This window comes from Marmota marmota, unplaced genomic scaffold (assembly GCF_001458135.2).
Source record: "Marmota marmota marmota unplaced genomic scaffold, marMar, whole genome shotgun sequence".
Lineage (NCBI taxonomy): Eukaryota > Metazoa > Chordata > Mammalia > Rodentia > Sciuridae > Marmota > Marmota marmota.
In genome coordinates this window covers 5,482,004-5,500,139 of record NW_026000103.1, presented here as the reverse complement: position 1 = coordinate 5,500,139, position 18,136 = coordinate 5,482,004, and the positions used below count along the sequence as shown (strand labels likewise).

Sequence of the window (18,136 nt, the reverse complement as noted above, 5' to 3'; positions counted from 1 at the left end):
ATCCCCAGTCTTTTTTACTTTATTTTGAGACAGGGTCTTGCCAAATTGCAAAGGCTGGACTTCAAACTTGGGATCCTTTTGCCTCAGATTCTGCAGTAGCAAGGATTACAGGTGTGTACCACCACATCTGGCTATGAAGTGATTTTAGAAGAAAGATCGAGCAAAGCCTGCGTGAGCAAGCACGCGCACACACACACACACACACACATGCCTAAGAGCTCTTCAGTCAGGAATAATCTTCCATTCTGCTCACATCTGCCATCCAATTTTTTACCATCTATTTTTCAACCTTAAAAAGTAGCCCATGGGGCTGGATACGGTGGTATACACCTGTAAGCCCAGCAGCTGGGGAGGCTGACACAGTAGGATCACAAGTTTAAAGCCAGCCTCAGCAACTTAGTGAGGCACTAAGCAACTCAGTGAGACCCTGTCTCTAAATAAAATACAAAATGGGGTTGGGGATGTGGCTCAGTGGTTGAGTGCCCCTGAGTTCAATCACCGGTACCAAAAATAAAAAATTAAAAAAGCAGCCCATGGACTTCTGGAACATTTAAGCTCCCCAACTGGATCCCAAGGACTACCACCAGTTGCTTCTTAGAGTCAGTGCTGTATTTTTCCAACTTGATTGGAAAAGGGAATCTCTTAATGAATTAGCATCAAAGTGAGTCCTTCATGAATCCTCAGCTAACCCACAGAGCTCTTAATCAAAGGGAAAGAAAGCCATAGGAACCAACACACCACAGGCCACTGATGCTCCAAGTCTCCACCTATAATTATGGCTAGCTCTTTCACTGAACAAAATGGACCATCTTGAGGTTTGAGAGGTCAAATAGCCAGGTATGGGGCATACCTGTAATCTCAGTTACTTGGGAGTCTGAGGTTGGTTGGAGAATCACAAATTTGAGGTCAGTCTAGGAAACTTAGCAATACCTTGCCTAAAAATTTTAAAAGCCTGGGGGGATAGCTCAGTGATAGAGCACATACCTAGCACATGCAGGACTTTGGATTCAATACCCAGGATCAAAAAAAAAGGTCAGACTATGAACTTAATTCTAAAGTAGCAGACCAAAAAAAAAAAGAAAAGAAAGAAAAAAGAAACACCTGGAGGTTTAAAAAAAAATGTTTTAATAATGCAACAGTAAAATCATACACCAGAAGAAAAAGTTCTCAGAAATTTTTATTTTAGATATTTATCATTTAGATTGAAAAGAATTTCACACATCCTCCAAGTATAGCATTAGTCTAGTTCTCTGGGTGTTCTTATGCCAAATAATTGAGAACATTTTTACTAAGCTACTGTTATGGTATGGAAATGAGGTGTCTCCTCGAAGCTCCTGTGTTAATATTCAGAAGTGAAATGAATAGATTACGAGAGCTGTATGTGACCCAATCAGTTAAATGGCCCAGGAATGGAGTGGGTAGGGGAGGGGTGCTCTGGTAGGGTTCACCTTGCCTACAGCCCACTCTTCTCCCTCCTCTCTGCTTGGTAGCTGCCATGAGGTGAGCACTGCTCCTCCATCTTGTCTTTCTGTCACAGTGTTCTGCCTCACCTAGGCCCCAAGCAAGAGAGTGGGATGACAATGGACTGAACCTCTAAAATCATGAGCAACAATAAACTTTACTCCTACAATTTGCTCTTGTCAGGCATTTTGGTCACAGCAATGAAAAGTTGGTTAATATAATAACTATTAAATATCAGCAAGTTATACTTTATTCAAATGCTTCATTCAAACATTTAAGCAACAGCATGCCAATCACTAGTCAAACAGAAAAAAAGATACAGTCCCTGCTCTCTCAAAATTCCAGTCTCCTAAGGAAAGGAGAGTATAAACACACAATGAGACCACCAAAAAGTGGGACCTAACTTTGCATAGGGAAGGGAGAATGGACTGAATGAAAGGCTGGTGGGAATGGGGAGGCACAGAGAACTGCATAAGATAAGGCTCCAAGATGGGAGTTTACTCTGATCTCTTTACAGACACAGGAATAATGATTTACACACAGCTCCCTACAACAGATCACGGGAGCCAAGGCAGACAGAGAGACAGTCCATGTGCACAAAATCTATAAGCACCCAGTAGCAAAGCAGCCTAGAGGTGACCACAGACAATGCTTTAAAAAAAAATACATCAGGGGCACCAGAGAGCTTCATGTTTGTAAGGAACAAATGCTGCCATGTAAATGCCATGGAGCTGTGCCTTACCCAGCAGGGCCCTGTCTGTGAGGGGGCGGATGCTGATACAGAAGGGCCCTGTGCCTTAATTTCAACTGTTACAGTGGGGGGAGCTGGAAAAATACATACGGGTAATTGGCAGGATACTTTACTTCAGTGTACAAAGGCCCTTCAGATTTGTGGCAAGCAGGTCATAATGACAGGAGGGAGTGTGCCTTCCTGCTCTCCCATCAGGTTTACCAGACAGGGCCCAGGAGCACCTGATACAATCTACGCCTCTACCACCATCTACCCATTCCCTTCTCCCTCTTCTTTTCTACCCCATAGCAAATCCTTTCCTTCCATTCCAGTGTTACCATCTGTAAACTGGGGACACCCAAAGTACCTACACCCCAGAGAGTCATTAGGAAGATCAGAAAGTAAAGTGCTAGGCAGTTTCTGGCACAGTCAGTGCCCATCAGTGCAATTATGATATGATGATGACATGAGCCCTCCCTCCTCTCTTCACAACAAAAGAATATTCCCGTAAGTTTCCATAGGTCATGCTGGAAATTCTAAATGGCGTGTGCTCAACTGTCTAAAAGAGCAAATTGGTCTCTCCTCCCTAAGTACTATCACTGTAAAAGTCAATACACATTAATAATTTTAGTCACACTGCTAATGTAGTACAGGGCAAAACATAAATTTAGGGTTGGAAGGTAGTCCTCTCTGGGTCTGAATCTTGACTCCATCCTTGATTCCAGGCCCTTTCCATGCTCCATTTCTTACTAGGTACTATAGGGATTCCAATCCCCTCCAGGATTGGTGAGATAATATATAGAACAGGTCTGACTCAAAACAGGCTCCAAAAATACAATCCCATAGGATATTAAATTCCCAGCTATAACATGAATCAGTGCACTCGAGAAGACACAGGGTCCTTTATTGTACTTCCTCAACAGCTCTTTTTCACACCAGAGACTCTGAACCTCCTTTAGAAAAGAGAAAAAAAAAAAAAAGTCAAATGTTTGAATATTTGTAGCAAACAGATATTCAAAAAATATTATATGCCTTCTTTTCTCTGTCTTAACATGCCTTTGCCTCCTTTATTTCACATATACATCCATTTTACTGAGTGAATTGCCCAACAAGAAAAACATAACTCACAGACACAGAGCTTCATAAGCCTCACAGGACCTTAGCTCACTTTGGCCAACACAGAGTGACCTTACAACCCAGTGCAACCCAGTACAACCCTGGCAAACAGAGAGTGCCCTTGCCCAACACAGCACAACCTTAACCAGTAGAGTGACCTTGGCCAACAGAGCACAACCTTGACTCACACAGAGCAACCTGAGCCAACACAGAGCGACTTTGGCCAGTGTAACTTTGGCCAATGTACTCAAACTCTGGGGCTCCAGCCTCCTCAAGAATAAAACGGAGAGGTTAACACAGATTCCATCCCTTATTCAAAACCCTAAATTCTTTGCATTAAACAAAAATCTTTTTCCAAAGCATCCATTTGTCCATCACATACACTAAAACAAAATCCCTCAGGGAAACCTAGCATTCAGAGGGACTACATTCAAAAGGAGCACTGGGCTTTTCTAAAGTCCAAGCCACACTAGTGGTACTAACTTGATCCTGGATAGCCAACTAGTGTGGAGTACCAAGCAAAAAAAAAAAGAAAAGAAAAGAAAAGAAAGAAAGAAAAAGAAAGCAGTTTGCACTGCGATTCTTTGGAATTTTCAACAACTTCTGGTCAAGAACCAGGAAACCATGAGAATTAAAAACAAACCACCAGATGTCGCTCTCACAAAGAAAAAAAAATTTTTTTTCATTGGCTAGCATGACTTTAGTTTCCACTCAGATCAGCATGTTTTTGAAAATGAAAGCTAACTTTATGAAGAGGAGGAGCTGGGGTTATGGATCAGTGTTAGAATACTGGCCTAGCTTGGGTGGGGCACTTGGTTGATCCTCAGCACCACATAAAAATAAATAAAAATAAAGGCATTGTGTTCACCTACAACTGAAAAAAATAAACTTTATGAAGAGGAAAAATTTCCCTTTTGCCTTTCATTATAAACATAGAGTTGACAGGGCTGGGGTTGTGGTTCAGCCATAGAGTGCTCACCTCACACATGCAGGGCCCTGGTTTCAATCCTCAGCACCACATAAAAATAAATAAACAAAATAAAGGTATTGTGTGCAAAATAAAGGTATTGTATCCAACTACAACTAAAATAATAATAATAATAATAAATAAAAATAAATACAGAGTTGAGAGTTAAGTACTAAGATCAGTACTTGAAAAAATGTGCAATCGAAATTATCATTGATTTGGGCTGGGATGGTGGCTCAGTGGTAGAGTACTCATTTTGCCCGGGCGGGACCCAGGTTCCATCCTCAGCACCACATAAAAATAAAGGCATTGTGTTGTGTCCATCTACAGCTAAAAAATATCTTTAAAAAAGAGGGCTGGGGATGTGGCTCAAGCGGTAGCGCGCTCGCCTGGCATGCATGCGGCCCAGGTTCGATCCTCAGCACCACATACAAACAAAAGATGTTGTGTCCACTAAAAAATAAATATTAAAAAATTCTCTCACTCTCTCTTTAAAAAGAAATTATCATTGATTTGAAAAAGTATTCGTTTAAATTACAAATACTTTAAACTGTAATTATAATAAAGTACACATAATTTTGGACTTGACCCCATAGAAGAAAGGGTAGGTACAAACACAAAATGTGTACAATATGTCCAGTATATAACAAAGAGTACATATAAAATGTAGGTGTTTACAACTGCATATTGTTGAATTTGTTTCACATAAATGAGCAATTTTACTTCCCTGTGCATATTGCTCAGCTGCTATTTTTACACCTGTAAAATGAACCTTGTAAATCACTTAATATGTCACTTAATATCTCCTACCATCTAGGGCTGGCCCTACCTTATCTACCCAATCTAAGGTGAACAAAGGAACATTTAGGGCACACTGTTTTTGCAGGAGAATAATTCCATCCAAAGCAAATAACAAAGAGAGCCAAGAAATTTAGTTTTAAGTTATTTAATTTTAAAAAGATCACTGATGGAGATATTTTTAAATTAAGTGGCAGAGAGTTTACATAGCTTCTTCTATGAATAATCACAAATCCCACTTATTAATACCCAGGCATTTTGTTGGATACTTATATGCTTATTTCTAATTCTCAAAAAATCATTAAAAAATGAGCATGCATTTCACCTCTACAATTACTACCACTACTACTACTACTACTACTACTACTCTATTCTGATAATAAAAACAGTAATGATAACAGGTAACACAACTGAATCTGAGCACTGCTATAAATCCTTTGATTATTTATTTGTTTGTTTGTTTGTTTAAAACAATGCCTTTATTTTTATGTGGTGCTGAGAATCAAACCCAGGTCCCGCCCGTGCTAGGCGAGCGCTCTACCACTGAGCCACAATCCCAGCCCCTGCTATAGATCCTTAAGATGTTTTGATTCATTAATCTTCACAACTATACTACATGAAAGAATAATTATGACATTAAAATGAGGAAAATAAGAGAGATTTAATTAATTTACCTATGGCTGAGCCTCCATTTTTTCACCTATGAAATGGGAATAATAAATCTTAGCATTGCTGAGATCTGAGATATGTGACACACCCAGCATAGCATTGACAAAACACTCAATAAATAATCTCTACTGTTATCATTAAAATGTTTCTACAGCTTAAAGTCTCAGGTAAAGCCCAAGATAAACAAAGAAACCTCTTGCATTAACTTGTTTGACCCTCAAACTTTCCAGTTATCACCCCCCACAAAAAAAAAAAGAAAATGGAAGAGGTAGCATTCCCTCACTTATAGCTCTGCTTCATACTAAATGCCTTAAAAGGAGAACACAAGAATCTTGTCACATAATTTGAGTGCCCAGGAAGGTAGCTTCTGAAAAATGAGGCTTCAACAGGAACCTCAATCTGAGAAACCCCAAAATGCAGGCACAGAAGGTAAGAAAACTTGAGCTTACTACTTGTAATCATTGTCTGGGTTCAAACCCCAGTTTCATCTGCCATCAGCTCTGTGAGCAAACATACCTCAGTTTCCCATCACTGGGCTGTGCACAGATCAAATGTCACAATGAAAAACACTTAGAACACATCATTCAGTAGAAAACATTAGTTGTTACCACAATTACTGTTGTGAACTGAGTGTCCTAATGGCACAACTGAATGATACTATGCACTGCAACCTGGAGTTTAGAGAAGAGAGGGCACAGCATTTGGCACTAAGAATCCTGGTTCTGCCTCCTCTTGGATGACAGGTTATATTGTCCCCAAATAGATGTCTACCACTGCAGGCTCAGCAAATGACAACCTGTTAATAAAGTTTTGACTGCTGTTAATAAAGTTTTATTGAAATACAATTTATATATTTTCTAAGGCTGCTTTCCTAAAAATGAAGAAATGAGCAATTACAACTGAGATAATAATATGGTCCCCAAAAATATTTAGTATCTGACCTGACCCTTTACAGAAAAAGTCTACCTACCTTTGCACAAATGAAACATTGGATTTCCTTCCCTACCCATTGGTAGCCTTGAAGATAGAATGAGAAACAGATGTGAAAAGTCCATAAAACAAAGTTTTAAGGGCTGGCAGATAGGAGATTATTAACCAAAAAATGCTCACTGTCTTTGAGCTTTAAACAAAAGATAATGAATACTAAAAATATGGGCTAAAGTCCCACCATCAGTTTCACCCATTAACTATGTGTGGCCTTGGACACATTCCTTAGACTCTCCGAGATGCATACTCATCATCTGTGCACTAGTACCAAACTTGTGGGGCTGAAAGAATAAAATGAGATGTAAGCAGCCATTGGTCGTTCCTGGCCCAAAGCAGTGCTGAATAATGTCAGCTCTCATTAAATTATTACTTTCATTGTAATTGCTACAAGGAAAAGTTATTTGCCCAAATATTAGACCATTTGAACAATACCTTCCCTCTCATGGTCTCTATACTCACAGGAATTATAGGTGTTAGTAAAGCAGAAATACTGCAAACTGTAATCCATTCCTTTAGACCAGCCTAAGAGAAAAAAGCCTAAAAATGACACATCATTTGTGTCGAGATTAAATTCTCCTCTACCCCCACCAGCATTCTACCCTCAACAGCAAGAAATTTACAGCAAAAAGCTAAATACCTCCCTATACATTTTATTATGTAGGAAAAAACTTTCAATTATACAAAAAACAAATTAATTGAATCAATACCATTATAATCTGACATTCTGAATTCTAATGAGAAGCAATTAAATACAAAAACTTACTCAAATCTAGCATAAAGAAGAGAAATGCCACAAGGGATCATTTGTATAATAGATGATATAATTAGTATTTCAAATTTAAAATGAATTAAAAATTCTAAACATGCTAAAAAATGAATACTAAAGTTCTAGTAAAACAAATGCATTAAACAGAATTTGAAATGAAGCTGGGCACAGTGGCACATATCTGTAACGCCAGCAAATCAGGAACCTGAGGCAGGAAGATCGAAAGTTCAAGGCCAGCCTGGGCAATTTAACAAGACTCTGTCTCAAAGTAAAAAACAAACAAACAAACAAAAAAAGGACTGAGTATGTATGGGTTCAATCCCCAGTACAAAGAAGAAAAACCAAAAACAAAAACATAATTTGAAATGAATGCTGAGATACCAGGAGACTTTGAGGCCAATGGAAATGTTCTTTTATCTGGATTGTAGTGATGGTTAAATGAGTTTATACTTTTAAGACACTTAATCTATGCACTTAAAATGGTTCATTTTATTGCATATACATTACACTTTAATGAAAGTTGGTTTTTAAAGAAATATGGGGAAAATATTATAAATTTTTTTAATTTATGCTAAAATGTGGATGCTGTTATGGTTTTACATGGTTTTTTAATAAATATTTTTTAGTTGTAGATGGACACAACACCTTTATTTTATTATTATTTTTTCTTAATATGGTACTGAAGATCGAATCCAGTGCTTCATACATGCTAGGCAAGCACTCTACCACTGAGCCAAAACCCCAGCCCCTGTTCTACATTTTTTTATGTATATTCATTCTTCCTAACCTTCTGGAGTGGCTTAGTACTACCCCAGTTTACAAATGAAAAAACTAGGGTACAGAGAATGTAAGTAATTTGCCCAGGGTCACAGCATGTTGGCAGAAACAGGACTTAGGCCACAGAGTCCAACCTCAGAATCTGATGACAGTCATTCTCTTACAGATTTTAAAACTGTTCATGAGAAGGAAATTTTGTAAAGTCAACAAACTGAGATATTTGACAAAGTGAACTTCGTCCCACCGAGTCCAGAGTTATAATCTAACTTATCTTTATAACACATATCTTAATCATAATTACAAAATTAGATGTGTAGTTGTGTTTCACATCTGCTCTCCCTCCAGGCACAGGTATCATGAGGCTTACCCTTGAGCTATATCCCACAATCACCAAGCCCAGTGCCTACATACAGCACCTGAACCAGCAAGACTACTACTTCAAGGATGAAAAAAGAACAAATGAATGTGCCCAGGAATACACAATGCATCTGTTTACATATCAAGTGCTACCATAAATAGAAATTGTATTCATGTGGATACATATTTGTTTGTGTGTATATATACATCATTTCTTAAATGAATGTAGTAATAAAATTTAAACATATGAACCTGATGACATTTCTCTAAACTAGGTGTGATTATCATCCCAAAACTAATAAATGGATTCTGCTGAGGCCTATCTGGCTCCATAGCCTAAGTGCCTATCCATTATGCTGAGAGAATTTTTCTACATAGAGTTCTGTAATTCAAAATCCCAACATCACTTTCAGTGGAATTTGACAAGTAGTTCTTAAGTTATCAGGAAGGAAAAAATTTATAGGATTTGCTCTGACAAAAACTGGCCCAGGAGTATATATGTTGAAAGAAATCAACAGAACATGAGACAAATTCTTATACAATGGAAATTTATTTCATTATTCAGTCAAGATTTTACACTGGGAGCTGGGCATGGTTGCGCACGCCTGTAATCACAGCAGCTTGGGAGGCTGAGGCAGGAGGATTGCGAGTTCAAAGTCAGCCTCAGCAATTTAGCAAGGCACTTAGCAACTCAGCAAGACCTATGTCTAAATAAAATATTTAAAAAGGGCTGGGGATGTGGCTCAGTGGTTAAATACCCGTGAGTTAATCTCCAGTACAAAAAAAAAAGATTTTACACTGGGAAGAGAATAATAAATTATGTAACAAATGATGCTAAGGAAATTGGTTATTTATTGGGGCACAAATAAAAGTACATCCACATACAAATTTCCAGATAGATTAAAGAGAAATATTATAGATGAATTTAAGGGAAGTTTTCTTACAATATTGGAATATGGCTTGAAGGTGTAGCTCAGGTTAGGTGCAAGGCCCTAGGTTCAACTCTAGAATCAAAAACAAGAAAAGAAATAGACACAATCTTGGGGCTGGGATTATGGCTCAGCGGTAGAGCACTCACCTCGCACATGCAAGGTCCTGGGTTCAATCCTCAGCACGATATAAAATAAATAAATAAATAGAAGTTATTGTGTACAACTATAAAAAAAATAAATATTTAAAAAAAAGAAAGACATAATCTTTCAGGCAAGACACAAGAACCAGAAACCATAAAGAAAAGCATCAATAAGAAATAGGAATGGTGTTGCATGCCTACAATCCCAGCAAGTCAGGAGGCTAAGGCAGGAAGAATGCAGGTTACAGGTTAGCCTCAGCAACTTAGTAAGACCCTGTCTCAAAAAAACATGTATAAAGAAATAAAAAGGCTGTGCGTGTAGTTCAGTGGTAAAGTACCCCTGGATTCAATCCCCAGTACCAAAAACAAAAGAGACAATCAAAAAGAATACAGATAAAAGCAATGATGTGCACACTTCACAGTACACTGAAGAAATCCAATAGCCAACAATTTGGAAATGTTCACTTAAAATGTAATATTACTTTGGCCCATATAGTTGGCAAAAAAATTGTAAGATTGTTAATAATGGTCAATGCTTAGACTGGTACCAGAGTTTTGAAAGGTACTATTTAGGTTCATGGACAGAGCCTCAGTGTTGCCTAGACTGCAGAAGAGGATGACCACCCCCTGCACAGAGGAGCTGGATTTCTTTAAGTACAGCAACCTGCATTATTTAACCAAGAGTCTGGGCATCCAGGCTAACCTGAGGGCTGCCAAGTGGTTGAAGCCTTCCAAGTTCACCGTAAAAACCAAGCTAGAAAAGAAAATAAGAATCAGGATGAAAATCAAACTTCCTCATCCTCCTTTGATAAAACTGAGATGCAAATTAACAAGCAAGAGTAAGCCTAAGGGTGGAATGAGATGGACTTTGTTACCCTAAATATATGTATGATTACACAACCCATGCTCAGCCAGAGGAAGGAGAAGTTGTGCTCCATTTGTGTATAATGTGTCAAAATGCATTCTATTGTCATGTATAACTAATTAGAATTTAAAAAAAAAAAATAAAAGTAAGCTAGGGAGGACCAGTCACCAAAACAAGGAGGAGGCTCAAGACAAGCCTTTAGGATATGCCCAGATATGGTCACATCTCTGAGTTCCTGATTTTTTTGTACTAGGGACTGAACCCAGGGGCACTTAACCACTGAGCCACATCCCCAGCCTTATTTTGTATTTTATTTAGAGACAGGGTCTCACTGAGTTGCTTGTTATATGGTCACAAATCTGGTTAGAGTATATAATATATACCAACCCCCAGTAGGATCATTCCAGAAGTAAAAATAAATGTTCCCACTGAATTCCAGAATCAAGAAAAACAGAAAAACCAGGAACTCAGAACTACTTAGAAAGTTCCCTTTCTGCCACACCAGACCCAAGGAGATAAGAACGAAGTTTCCTCTGGAAAAAGAGAAATAAGGGACAATGAGCATTCAAGGAGACCTTCAGAAAGAAAGTTTCTCTACACAGATGGGTTTTCCAACCTTGGGACAATAAAAGAACTGCAGTCACCACTCCAAACTTTTTTTTAATTTTTTCTTTTTAGTTGTAAATGAACATAAAACCTTTATTTTATTTGTTTATTTTTATGTGGTGCTCATGCATGCTAGACAAGCACTTTACCACTAAGCCACAACCCCAGCCCACCACTCCAAACTGTAAGAAGTTTCTCCAGGTGTGTTTTAAGGAAATGGAGTTCACCGATGAATATATTGAAACAATGAAATAGTTCCTGGAGAAAGTGGGAAGGGCTGTCTCTGAAGGGCTCAGTCAAGCACACCACTTTCTTAGCAACTAAACTGAATGTAACATTTTCAGTTGCTACTAGAGATAATGAGCATAAGCATTTGCTGACCAAGGCTCCAACTAGAAAATCTCCATGTGACCACATCTGGGAGTATCCCAAAAGCCAGGCAGTGCTCAGGGCACTCAAGGTGAAGATCACCAAGGGGATTCTGCTGTTGTTATTAACCCAATCACTTACCAACATGGCAACAGACTCCAGTCTCCAGTAAGAAACTAGCACATGATCTGAAAGCAACTTTGTGTCTCCATCCCTCAACTGGAGCCATGCAAAGGAAAGCTAAAACCATGGAGCAATCTAATGAAAATAAATCTCTGAATGAACATATAAAGAGTTAGCCTATAAGAAAACAAAATTACCTCATTTCTAGACCAGGGAAGGGCAATGGAAGAAACACAAGCAAAAACAAAAGGAGTAAGCAAAGGTCTTGGGAGTTCGAAGGGGCCTCATTATGGTTAAAGATGAATCTTTTTTTTTTAACATCCTATAAATATTTATTTATTCTGAATTTGTTTTCCTTTTGTAAATGTTTTATACTGTCTTCCCCACTTTAGTCAAAAGATCTGTTTGTTTTGTTTTGTTTTTGTACTAGGGACTGAACCCAGGGGCACTTAACCACTGAGCCACATCCACAGCCCTATTTTGTATTTTATTTAAAGACAGTGTTTCACTGAGTTACTTAAGGCCTCACTAAATTGCTGAAGCTGGCTGTGAACTCCAGATCCGATCCTCCTGTGTCAGCCTCCCAAGCCACTGGGATTACAGTTGTGAGTCACCACACCCAGCTTAGTCAAAAGATCTTTTCCTAATTTTGTCCATAATTGTTATAGCATCTGTGGGTTATTTATGTGCAATGGTTCTGAAAAAAAAGTATCACCTTAAAGCTAATACATTCTTTGGAATGGCTTTCACCTAAGTCCTTGTACAACTCAGTTCTAATGAGACCCATTTCTAGAGATTCTTAACCTCAAGTTGTTTTACAAACCAGATCCTTTTGCACAGAGTGTATGCAAGCAATATTCTCAGTCTCCAGACAACTTTTAGGCAATTTTTATTTAGAATTAATTCAACGGCTGGGGATATAGCTCAGTTGGTAGAGTGCTTGCCTCACATGCACAAAGCCCTGGGTTCAATCCCAAGCACCACAAAAAAAAAAATAAAAAAAAATAGAATTAATTTAAAACTCATAGAAAAGTTGCCAGAATAAGATTAGAGCAAAGAACACCTACATACAATTTATACAGATTTATTTATCATTAACATTTTATCCTATTTGTTTTATAATCTCTTACTCCCTCTTCCCAAATCCACTTCCCTTTACCTTCCACCCTACCTAGCAAAATGATAAGTCTTTCTGAACCATTTAAGAATAAACTGCAAACACTGCAGGACTTTGACCCTAAATACTTCAGGGTATGTTTCCTAAAAACAAGGATATTCTCTCACATAACCCAAGTATGGTTGTTCACTTCTATATATTAAACTATTTCACATTTCTACTCAATTCTATCCAATTTGGTAAACTGACCCAAGAATACTCTTCCTAGCATTTTTTTCTCTTACACAACAAGATCTGGTCTAGAGTCAGCTATTGCATTTAGCTGTCATGTCTCTTTAACCTTTTTTAATCATTTAATCATTCTCACAGCCTTTATCTTTTATAACACTGACAACTTTAGAGAATACAGCCCTCCTCTCTTTTTTATAAACTTCCTCATTTAAAGTTTCTGATGGCACATGCCTGTAATCCCAAGGGCTTGGAAGGCTAATACAGGAGGATCACGAGTTCAAAACCAGCCTCAGCAATGGCAAGTTGCTAAGCAACTCAGTGAGACCCTGTCTCTAAATAAAATACAAAATAGAACTGGGGCTATGACTCAGTAGTTGAGCCCCTGAGTTCAATACCTGATACCAAAAATATAAACAAATAAATATAAAAAGGGGCTGGGGATGTGACTCAGTGGTTAATTGCCCCTGGGTTCAATCCCTAGTACAAAAAAATAAAAAGTTTCTCTGATGTATCCTTGTGACAGAAGGGGCACTGTGTCCTTCTCAGGAGATTTATCTCTGGAGACAGATGTTCATCCACCTGTTCAGTGATGTTAATTTTGATCACATGGTATGAAGTTGTCCCATTTCTGCAACAGTTACTATTTTTATCTATTACTAAGGAGGCTGTGATGAGATAGTATAAGACCAAGTAAGATATCATGCTCCTCACCTAGATTCAGCTAGGATGATGCCTTCCTGAATCAACGGTGACAGTTAAAAACGGAGTTTTCAACTTCAGCACTCCCTCCATTCCTTCCACTCTGCCTTTGGCATTCTACTAAAACAAAAACCCTGTTTCCCCCATTATATATAATTACTAAATATTCATACAGTTATTTGTTTATCATAAATATGGATTCAAGGGTTCCTATTATTTTCAATGCTCTACTATACACTACTGCCCTTAATTATTACAATGCTCAATTTGTCCCCAGGATAATTTTTAAATTCTCAATTTACTTCCTCTGGGAAATGTTCTAATATCTAGAACTTGTTTATTATGAGAATTCATATTGTGAGAATTATCAACCTTATATGGTTAAGGCATATCTACGCTTTAGCAATAAGACTCACTTATTTTTCCAATTCTCTTGATGAAAACTGAGATATACAGCCACTGACTTCCATATTTGGTGCTCTAATGTATATTCTAAAATAAACCTTATTAAAATGAGGATATTAAGGGTCTGCTTGAGTTGCTACTGTCTGAAGTTTGAGTTTCATTATTAATCCTTAGCTAATTTCTTAAATCATTATTCTAAATGTTTGAGAATGAATTAGGTTCTACCTATTATGAGATACCTGTGGGCCATTTTCCTGTCTCGTTCTGACTACTTCTGCTGTCTAGCAGAGGTAATAAAACTGAGATTATTTCAGAAGCATTCCAGTGTCCACTCTCTCACTTGACATATATATTTATAAATATAGATATAGATATAGGTATATAGACACAGATATATAAAAGGCAGTGGCAGAAAAGCTTCTTGACTCTGGCACCCCATCCCTGGATCATTAACTACTGCGGAACACTGTGAACTCCAAGTCCTCATTATTGTTTGTATCTGGAATGGCCACCAAATTTCCCCCATGTGTTCAAGGCTTGGTCCCCTGCTGATAGTACTGGTAAGGAGGTTGGGAAACTTTTAGAAGATGGAGTCTTTAGAAAGAAGATTAGTATTGGGACATGCTCTTGAAGAAGATATTGGGACCCTGGTGTGTGTGTGTGTGTGTGTGTGTGTGTGTGTCCTACCTAGCTGTCATAAGAAGAGCAGTTTTCTTAGTGACTAGAGTAAGGAAATTACTCCCACAAGTTCTTGGCATGATGTTCTTGTGCTGCCACAGGCCCAAAATCACAGTGTCAAGCAACCATGGACTAAAATCTCTGAAACTGTGAGTCTGAATAACCTTTCTCTCCTTTTAAGTTGTTTATAGGTATTATATTTTGTCACATCCACAGAAAGCTAACACAGACCTAGAATCATCAGCCACAAAATACAGGCATCTCCCCAAGTGGGCCAATTCTGTATGGGACTGGCAGCCATTCCTGAATACCAGCCTAGAACCAAGCACTCCTACAGCAGCATGTTCCCTTTCTTAAATTCTTCTTCCTTAAACTACAGACAGCAATATGTTTCCTGCAACTGAAACTTGACAGACCAAGAGAGAGATGCCAGATAAATAAGAGCATACAGATAGTGATCATAGCTGAGAGGAAACAAACAGGATATGAAGTGCAGAAAAGAGAAAGTCTGCTTGGAAGATGGGACCTAAAGACAGCCTCACTCTGCACTTGACCTTCATAGTAAGGACAGGAAGTTGGGAAGATGGACATGAGTCAGCAGGCCAAAAGTACCCAAGCAAGATCACTGTGGTGGGAAGGAATTTGGAATGTTCAGGAAATTGAATGGGAGCTAGGGTAACTACAGTAGAAACAGGAGGAAGGTTGGGAGACAAACTGAGGAAGAAGGCAAAAGCCAGACTATGCAGGTCACAGGAAGGAGCATGGGTTTTCTTCTAAATGCTATGGATAGCCACTAAAAAGCTACCAGCAGGAGAATAATATGTAATTAACATCTAAAAAAACCACTAGGGCTGCAGAGTAGACAGCAGATTGTTGAGGGCAGAGAGGAAGCAGGAGGCTCTCCCAGTAGTGAGATCAAGAGAAAACTATGGTATGGGACTCGGGAGGTGGCAAAAGGGGTGAAAAAAGGGAACTGGAAAGGAGTCATGTTCAGGAGGAGGACTCAACAAGACTAACTGATGATAGAAGTGTGTTGGCAGAGGGAAGGGAAAGTTCAGGGGGAACAGATAGAATTAAGGATGAGGCAATGGTTGAGGGGGCGGGTTAAGCAATGCTGTTTTCTGTTGTACATTACTGTTTTGAATCAATCTTCAAAGCCCTGTGTTTGCTCCTGAAAATTACAAAAAGAAGGATTGTCTCCAACTGCCATGAAAGAAATGGAAAGCCCTGCAGCCTTCAACAGAGTTCATTAAACATATCACAGGTCCCTCAGTCTTAAAATGTCCAAACCTAATCTACTCCCATGTGAAATCTGCTTCCCGAGCATTAGGACCTCAAGTTCTTACTTGAACTGGGCTTTGTATACTTCAAACAAGGCCTTCTTGTCTTAATTAAAATGTAACCTCTTCCACCAGAAACTGTAAAGGAAGGTAATGACAGGAAAACCTTTAGAAGAAAATTACTTTCTAAGCTAGTAGCTGTGCCTTTTAAATTTCAAACATAATTGGCTCTCTGATTTGACTTTTAGGGTCTTACATCTAAGTAAACTCATCCCTAATTTTGTTTAGGAAGTCAAACTAGGTTTGCCATGGTTTGACAAAGAATTCCAAAAAATCTCAACACTTTCTATCTTGAAAAGTTGTGAAGGGGCTGGGGCTATAGCTCAGTTGGTAGAGTGCTTGTCTCATATGCACAAGGCCCTGGGTTCAATCCCCAGCACCCAAAAAAAAAAAAAAGTGAAAAATAAATAATACATATATTATTATTGCTAAATAAGCAAGTTGTTAGAACTGTGAACATTCAAACAATGCTTTAAGAGTACTGAATAAAGTACAACCATCCCTATTTTGTGAGTGCTCTTCATTCACCCCAGGTTGCAGGGTGCATAGATGTCATTATATTCTGCTCCACTGCATGAGTTAGGAAACTGGCTTGGAGTACCTTGCCCTTGGCTCCCTGGCTTGAGCCAGTACTCCTAAATGACATTTACCAATGTCTGGTTTTAAAATAAAAACAAAAACAAAAATCTTACCTTCTTAAAGTTGATTTTAAAATTATTATCAGCAAATAAATATTTAATACCAATATATTCAATATGTCCAGTGGAGCATTTAAAACAATCTAACCATGATTCATGATTCTTTTCCTGTTCTATAAAATCCTCACCATATAAATGCACTTATGAAAAGCAAAATCTATACCTAATTGCTAATCAAATGAATGGCTATAACTAAGTGTTTATAGTATGCCAGGCAGTGAATAAGGTGCCACAGCATCCAGCAACTCTGAAGAGGGCACTGGAATCCCCATTTGACTGATGAGAAGACTGAAGCTCACAAAGAGGTTAATTAATTTGGCCAAGGTCACGCTGCCAGCAAGAAGCAGAAGTACAATCAGGCCTGCTTACCAAGCCTGTCCATGTTATTTCCTCACTTCCACATGCCTTGCTTGGAACAGATACAAGTCTGAAATTCGGGTGTGCTGGTAAAAAGGCTGATTTTGTTTGGTTGGTCTTTTTTGTTTGTTTTGGCTTTTTGTTTTTTTTGTTTGTTTGTTTTATGCGTTTTTGTTTGTTTGTTTGTTTGGTCCTAGTTGAGACTGGATACAGTGATAGCTCTTTTTACTCAACCAGCAATGGCTTAGAAATGTCAACTGTTTGTGCATCCTTCCAGCGGGAACCTAAACATGTTGGATAAATAGCAAGTGTCTTGGGGAATTAACTAGAAAACCAGAGTGGGGGGAGGGGGACATCGATATGAACTACATACACATCTGCTTTCTCACATATGGAACAAATTATTCTCGTGGGCAGGGGTAATGCACAAAGCTCAGCAACCTTCCTTCTGATGATGTCACAATGTGTAAGCCATGTCAACCACTGACCCAAATGCACCCTGCTCTCCAATCTGGCTTACTGATACCTAATACCTGTGCTTTATCCTCATCACCTATTACAGATGACAGATATGGAAAACAGGCCCCAGGGAACTTCCCTTATCTACAATAGTTCCCCTACCTGCCCTCCTGCCAAGTGTGTGGGGAGATGTCTGTGGTAAATTTGGAGATTTTGTCATTGCAGTGGGATAAAATACAAGTCCAGCAGGAGGAAAGCAGAAGGGAAAATGGGGAAGAGCACAGGAGGAACTGCACCTGGCCCCCACCTATAGCTGAACAGGCTGTTTCCAGTTCAGTAGGCCCCAGGAAACTTCCCTTATCTACCCGCCCTAAATGAGCCCACCACCAAAATTCCGCCCATGACCTGGCCCTGCTAAACCCTATAAAACTCAGACCCTAGTAGCCCATCAACATTTTGTCCTTGAAAATGTGCCCCTCCTTTGCTTAA

General features: G+C 38.7%; 1 protein-coding gene across 5 annotated transcripts in view; it reads right to left on the bottom strand.

Annotated features, from left to right (window-relative positions):
* Positions 1–18,136, bottom strand: part of Ttc39b (tetratricopeptide repeat domain 39B) — a 121,056-nt gene that overhangs the window by 89,917 nt on the left and 13,003 nt on the right. Inside the window, exon 1 of one of the 5 annotated variants that reach the window (XM_048783936.1) lies at positions 6,712–6,785. The exons of the other annotated variants lie outside the window; for them this stretch is intronic. The gene's annotated coding sequence lies outside the window, so the exon portion shown is untranslated. Of the gene's footprint in view, positions 1–6,711; positions 6,786–18,136 lie in introns of those variants that run through there. 5 annotated transcript variants of the gene reach the window in all.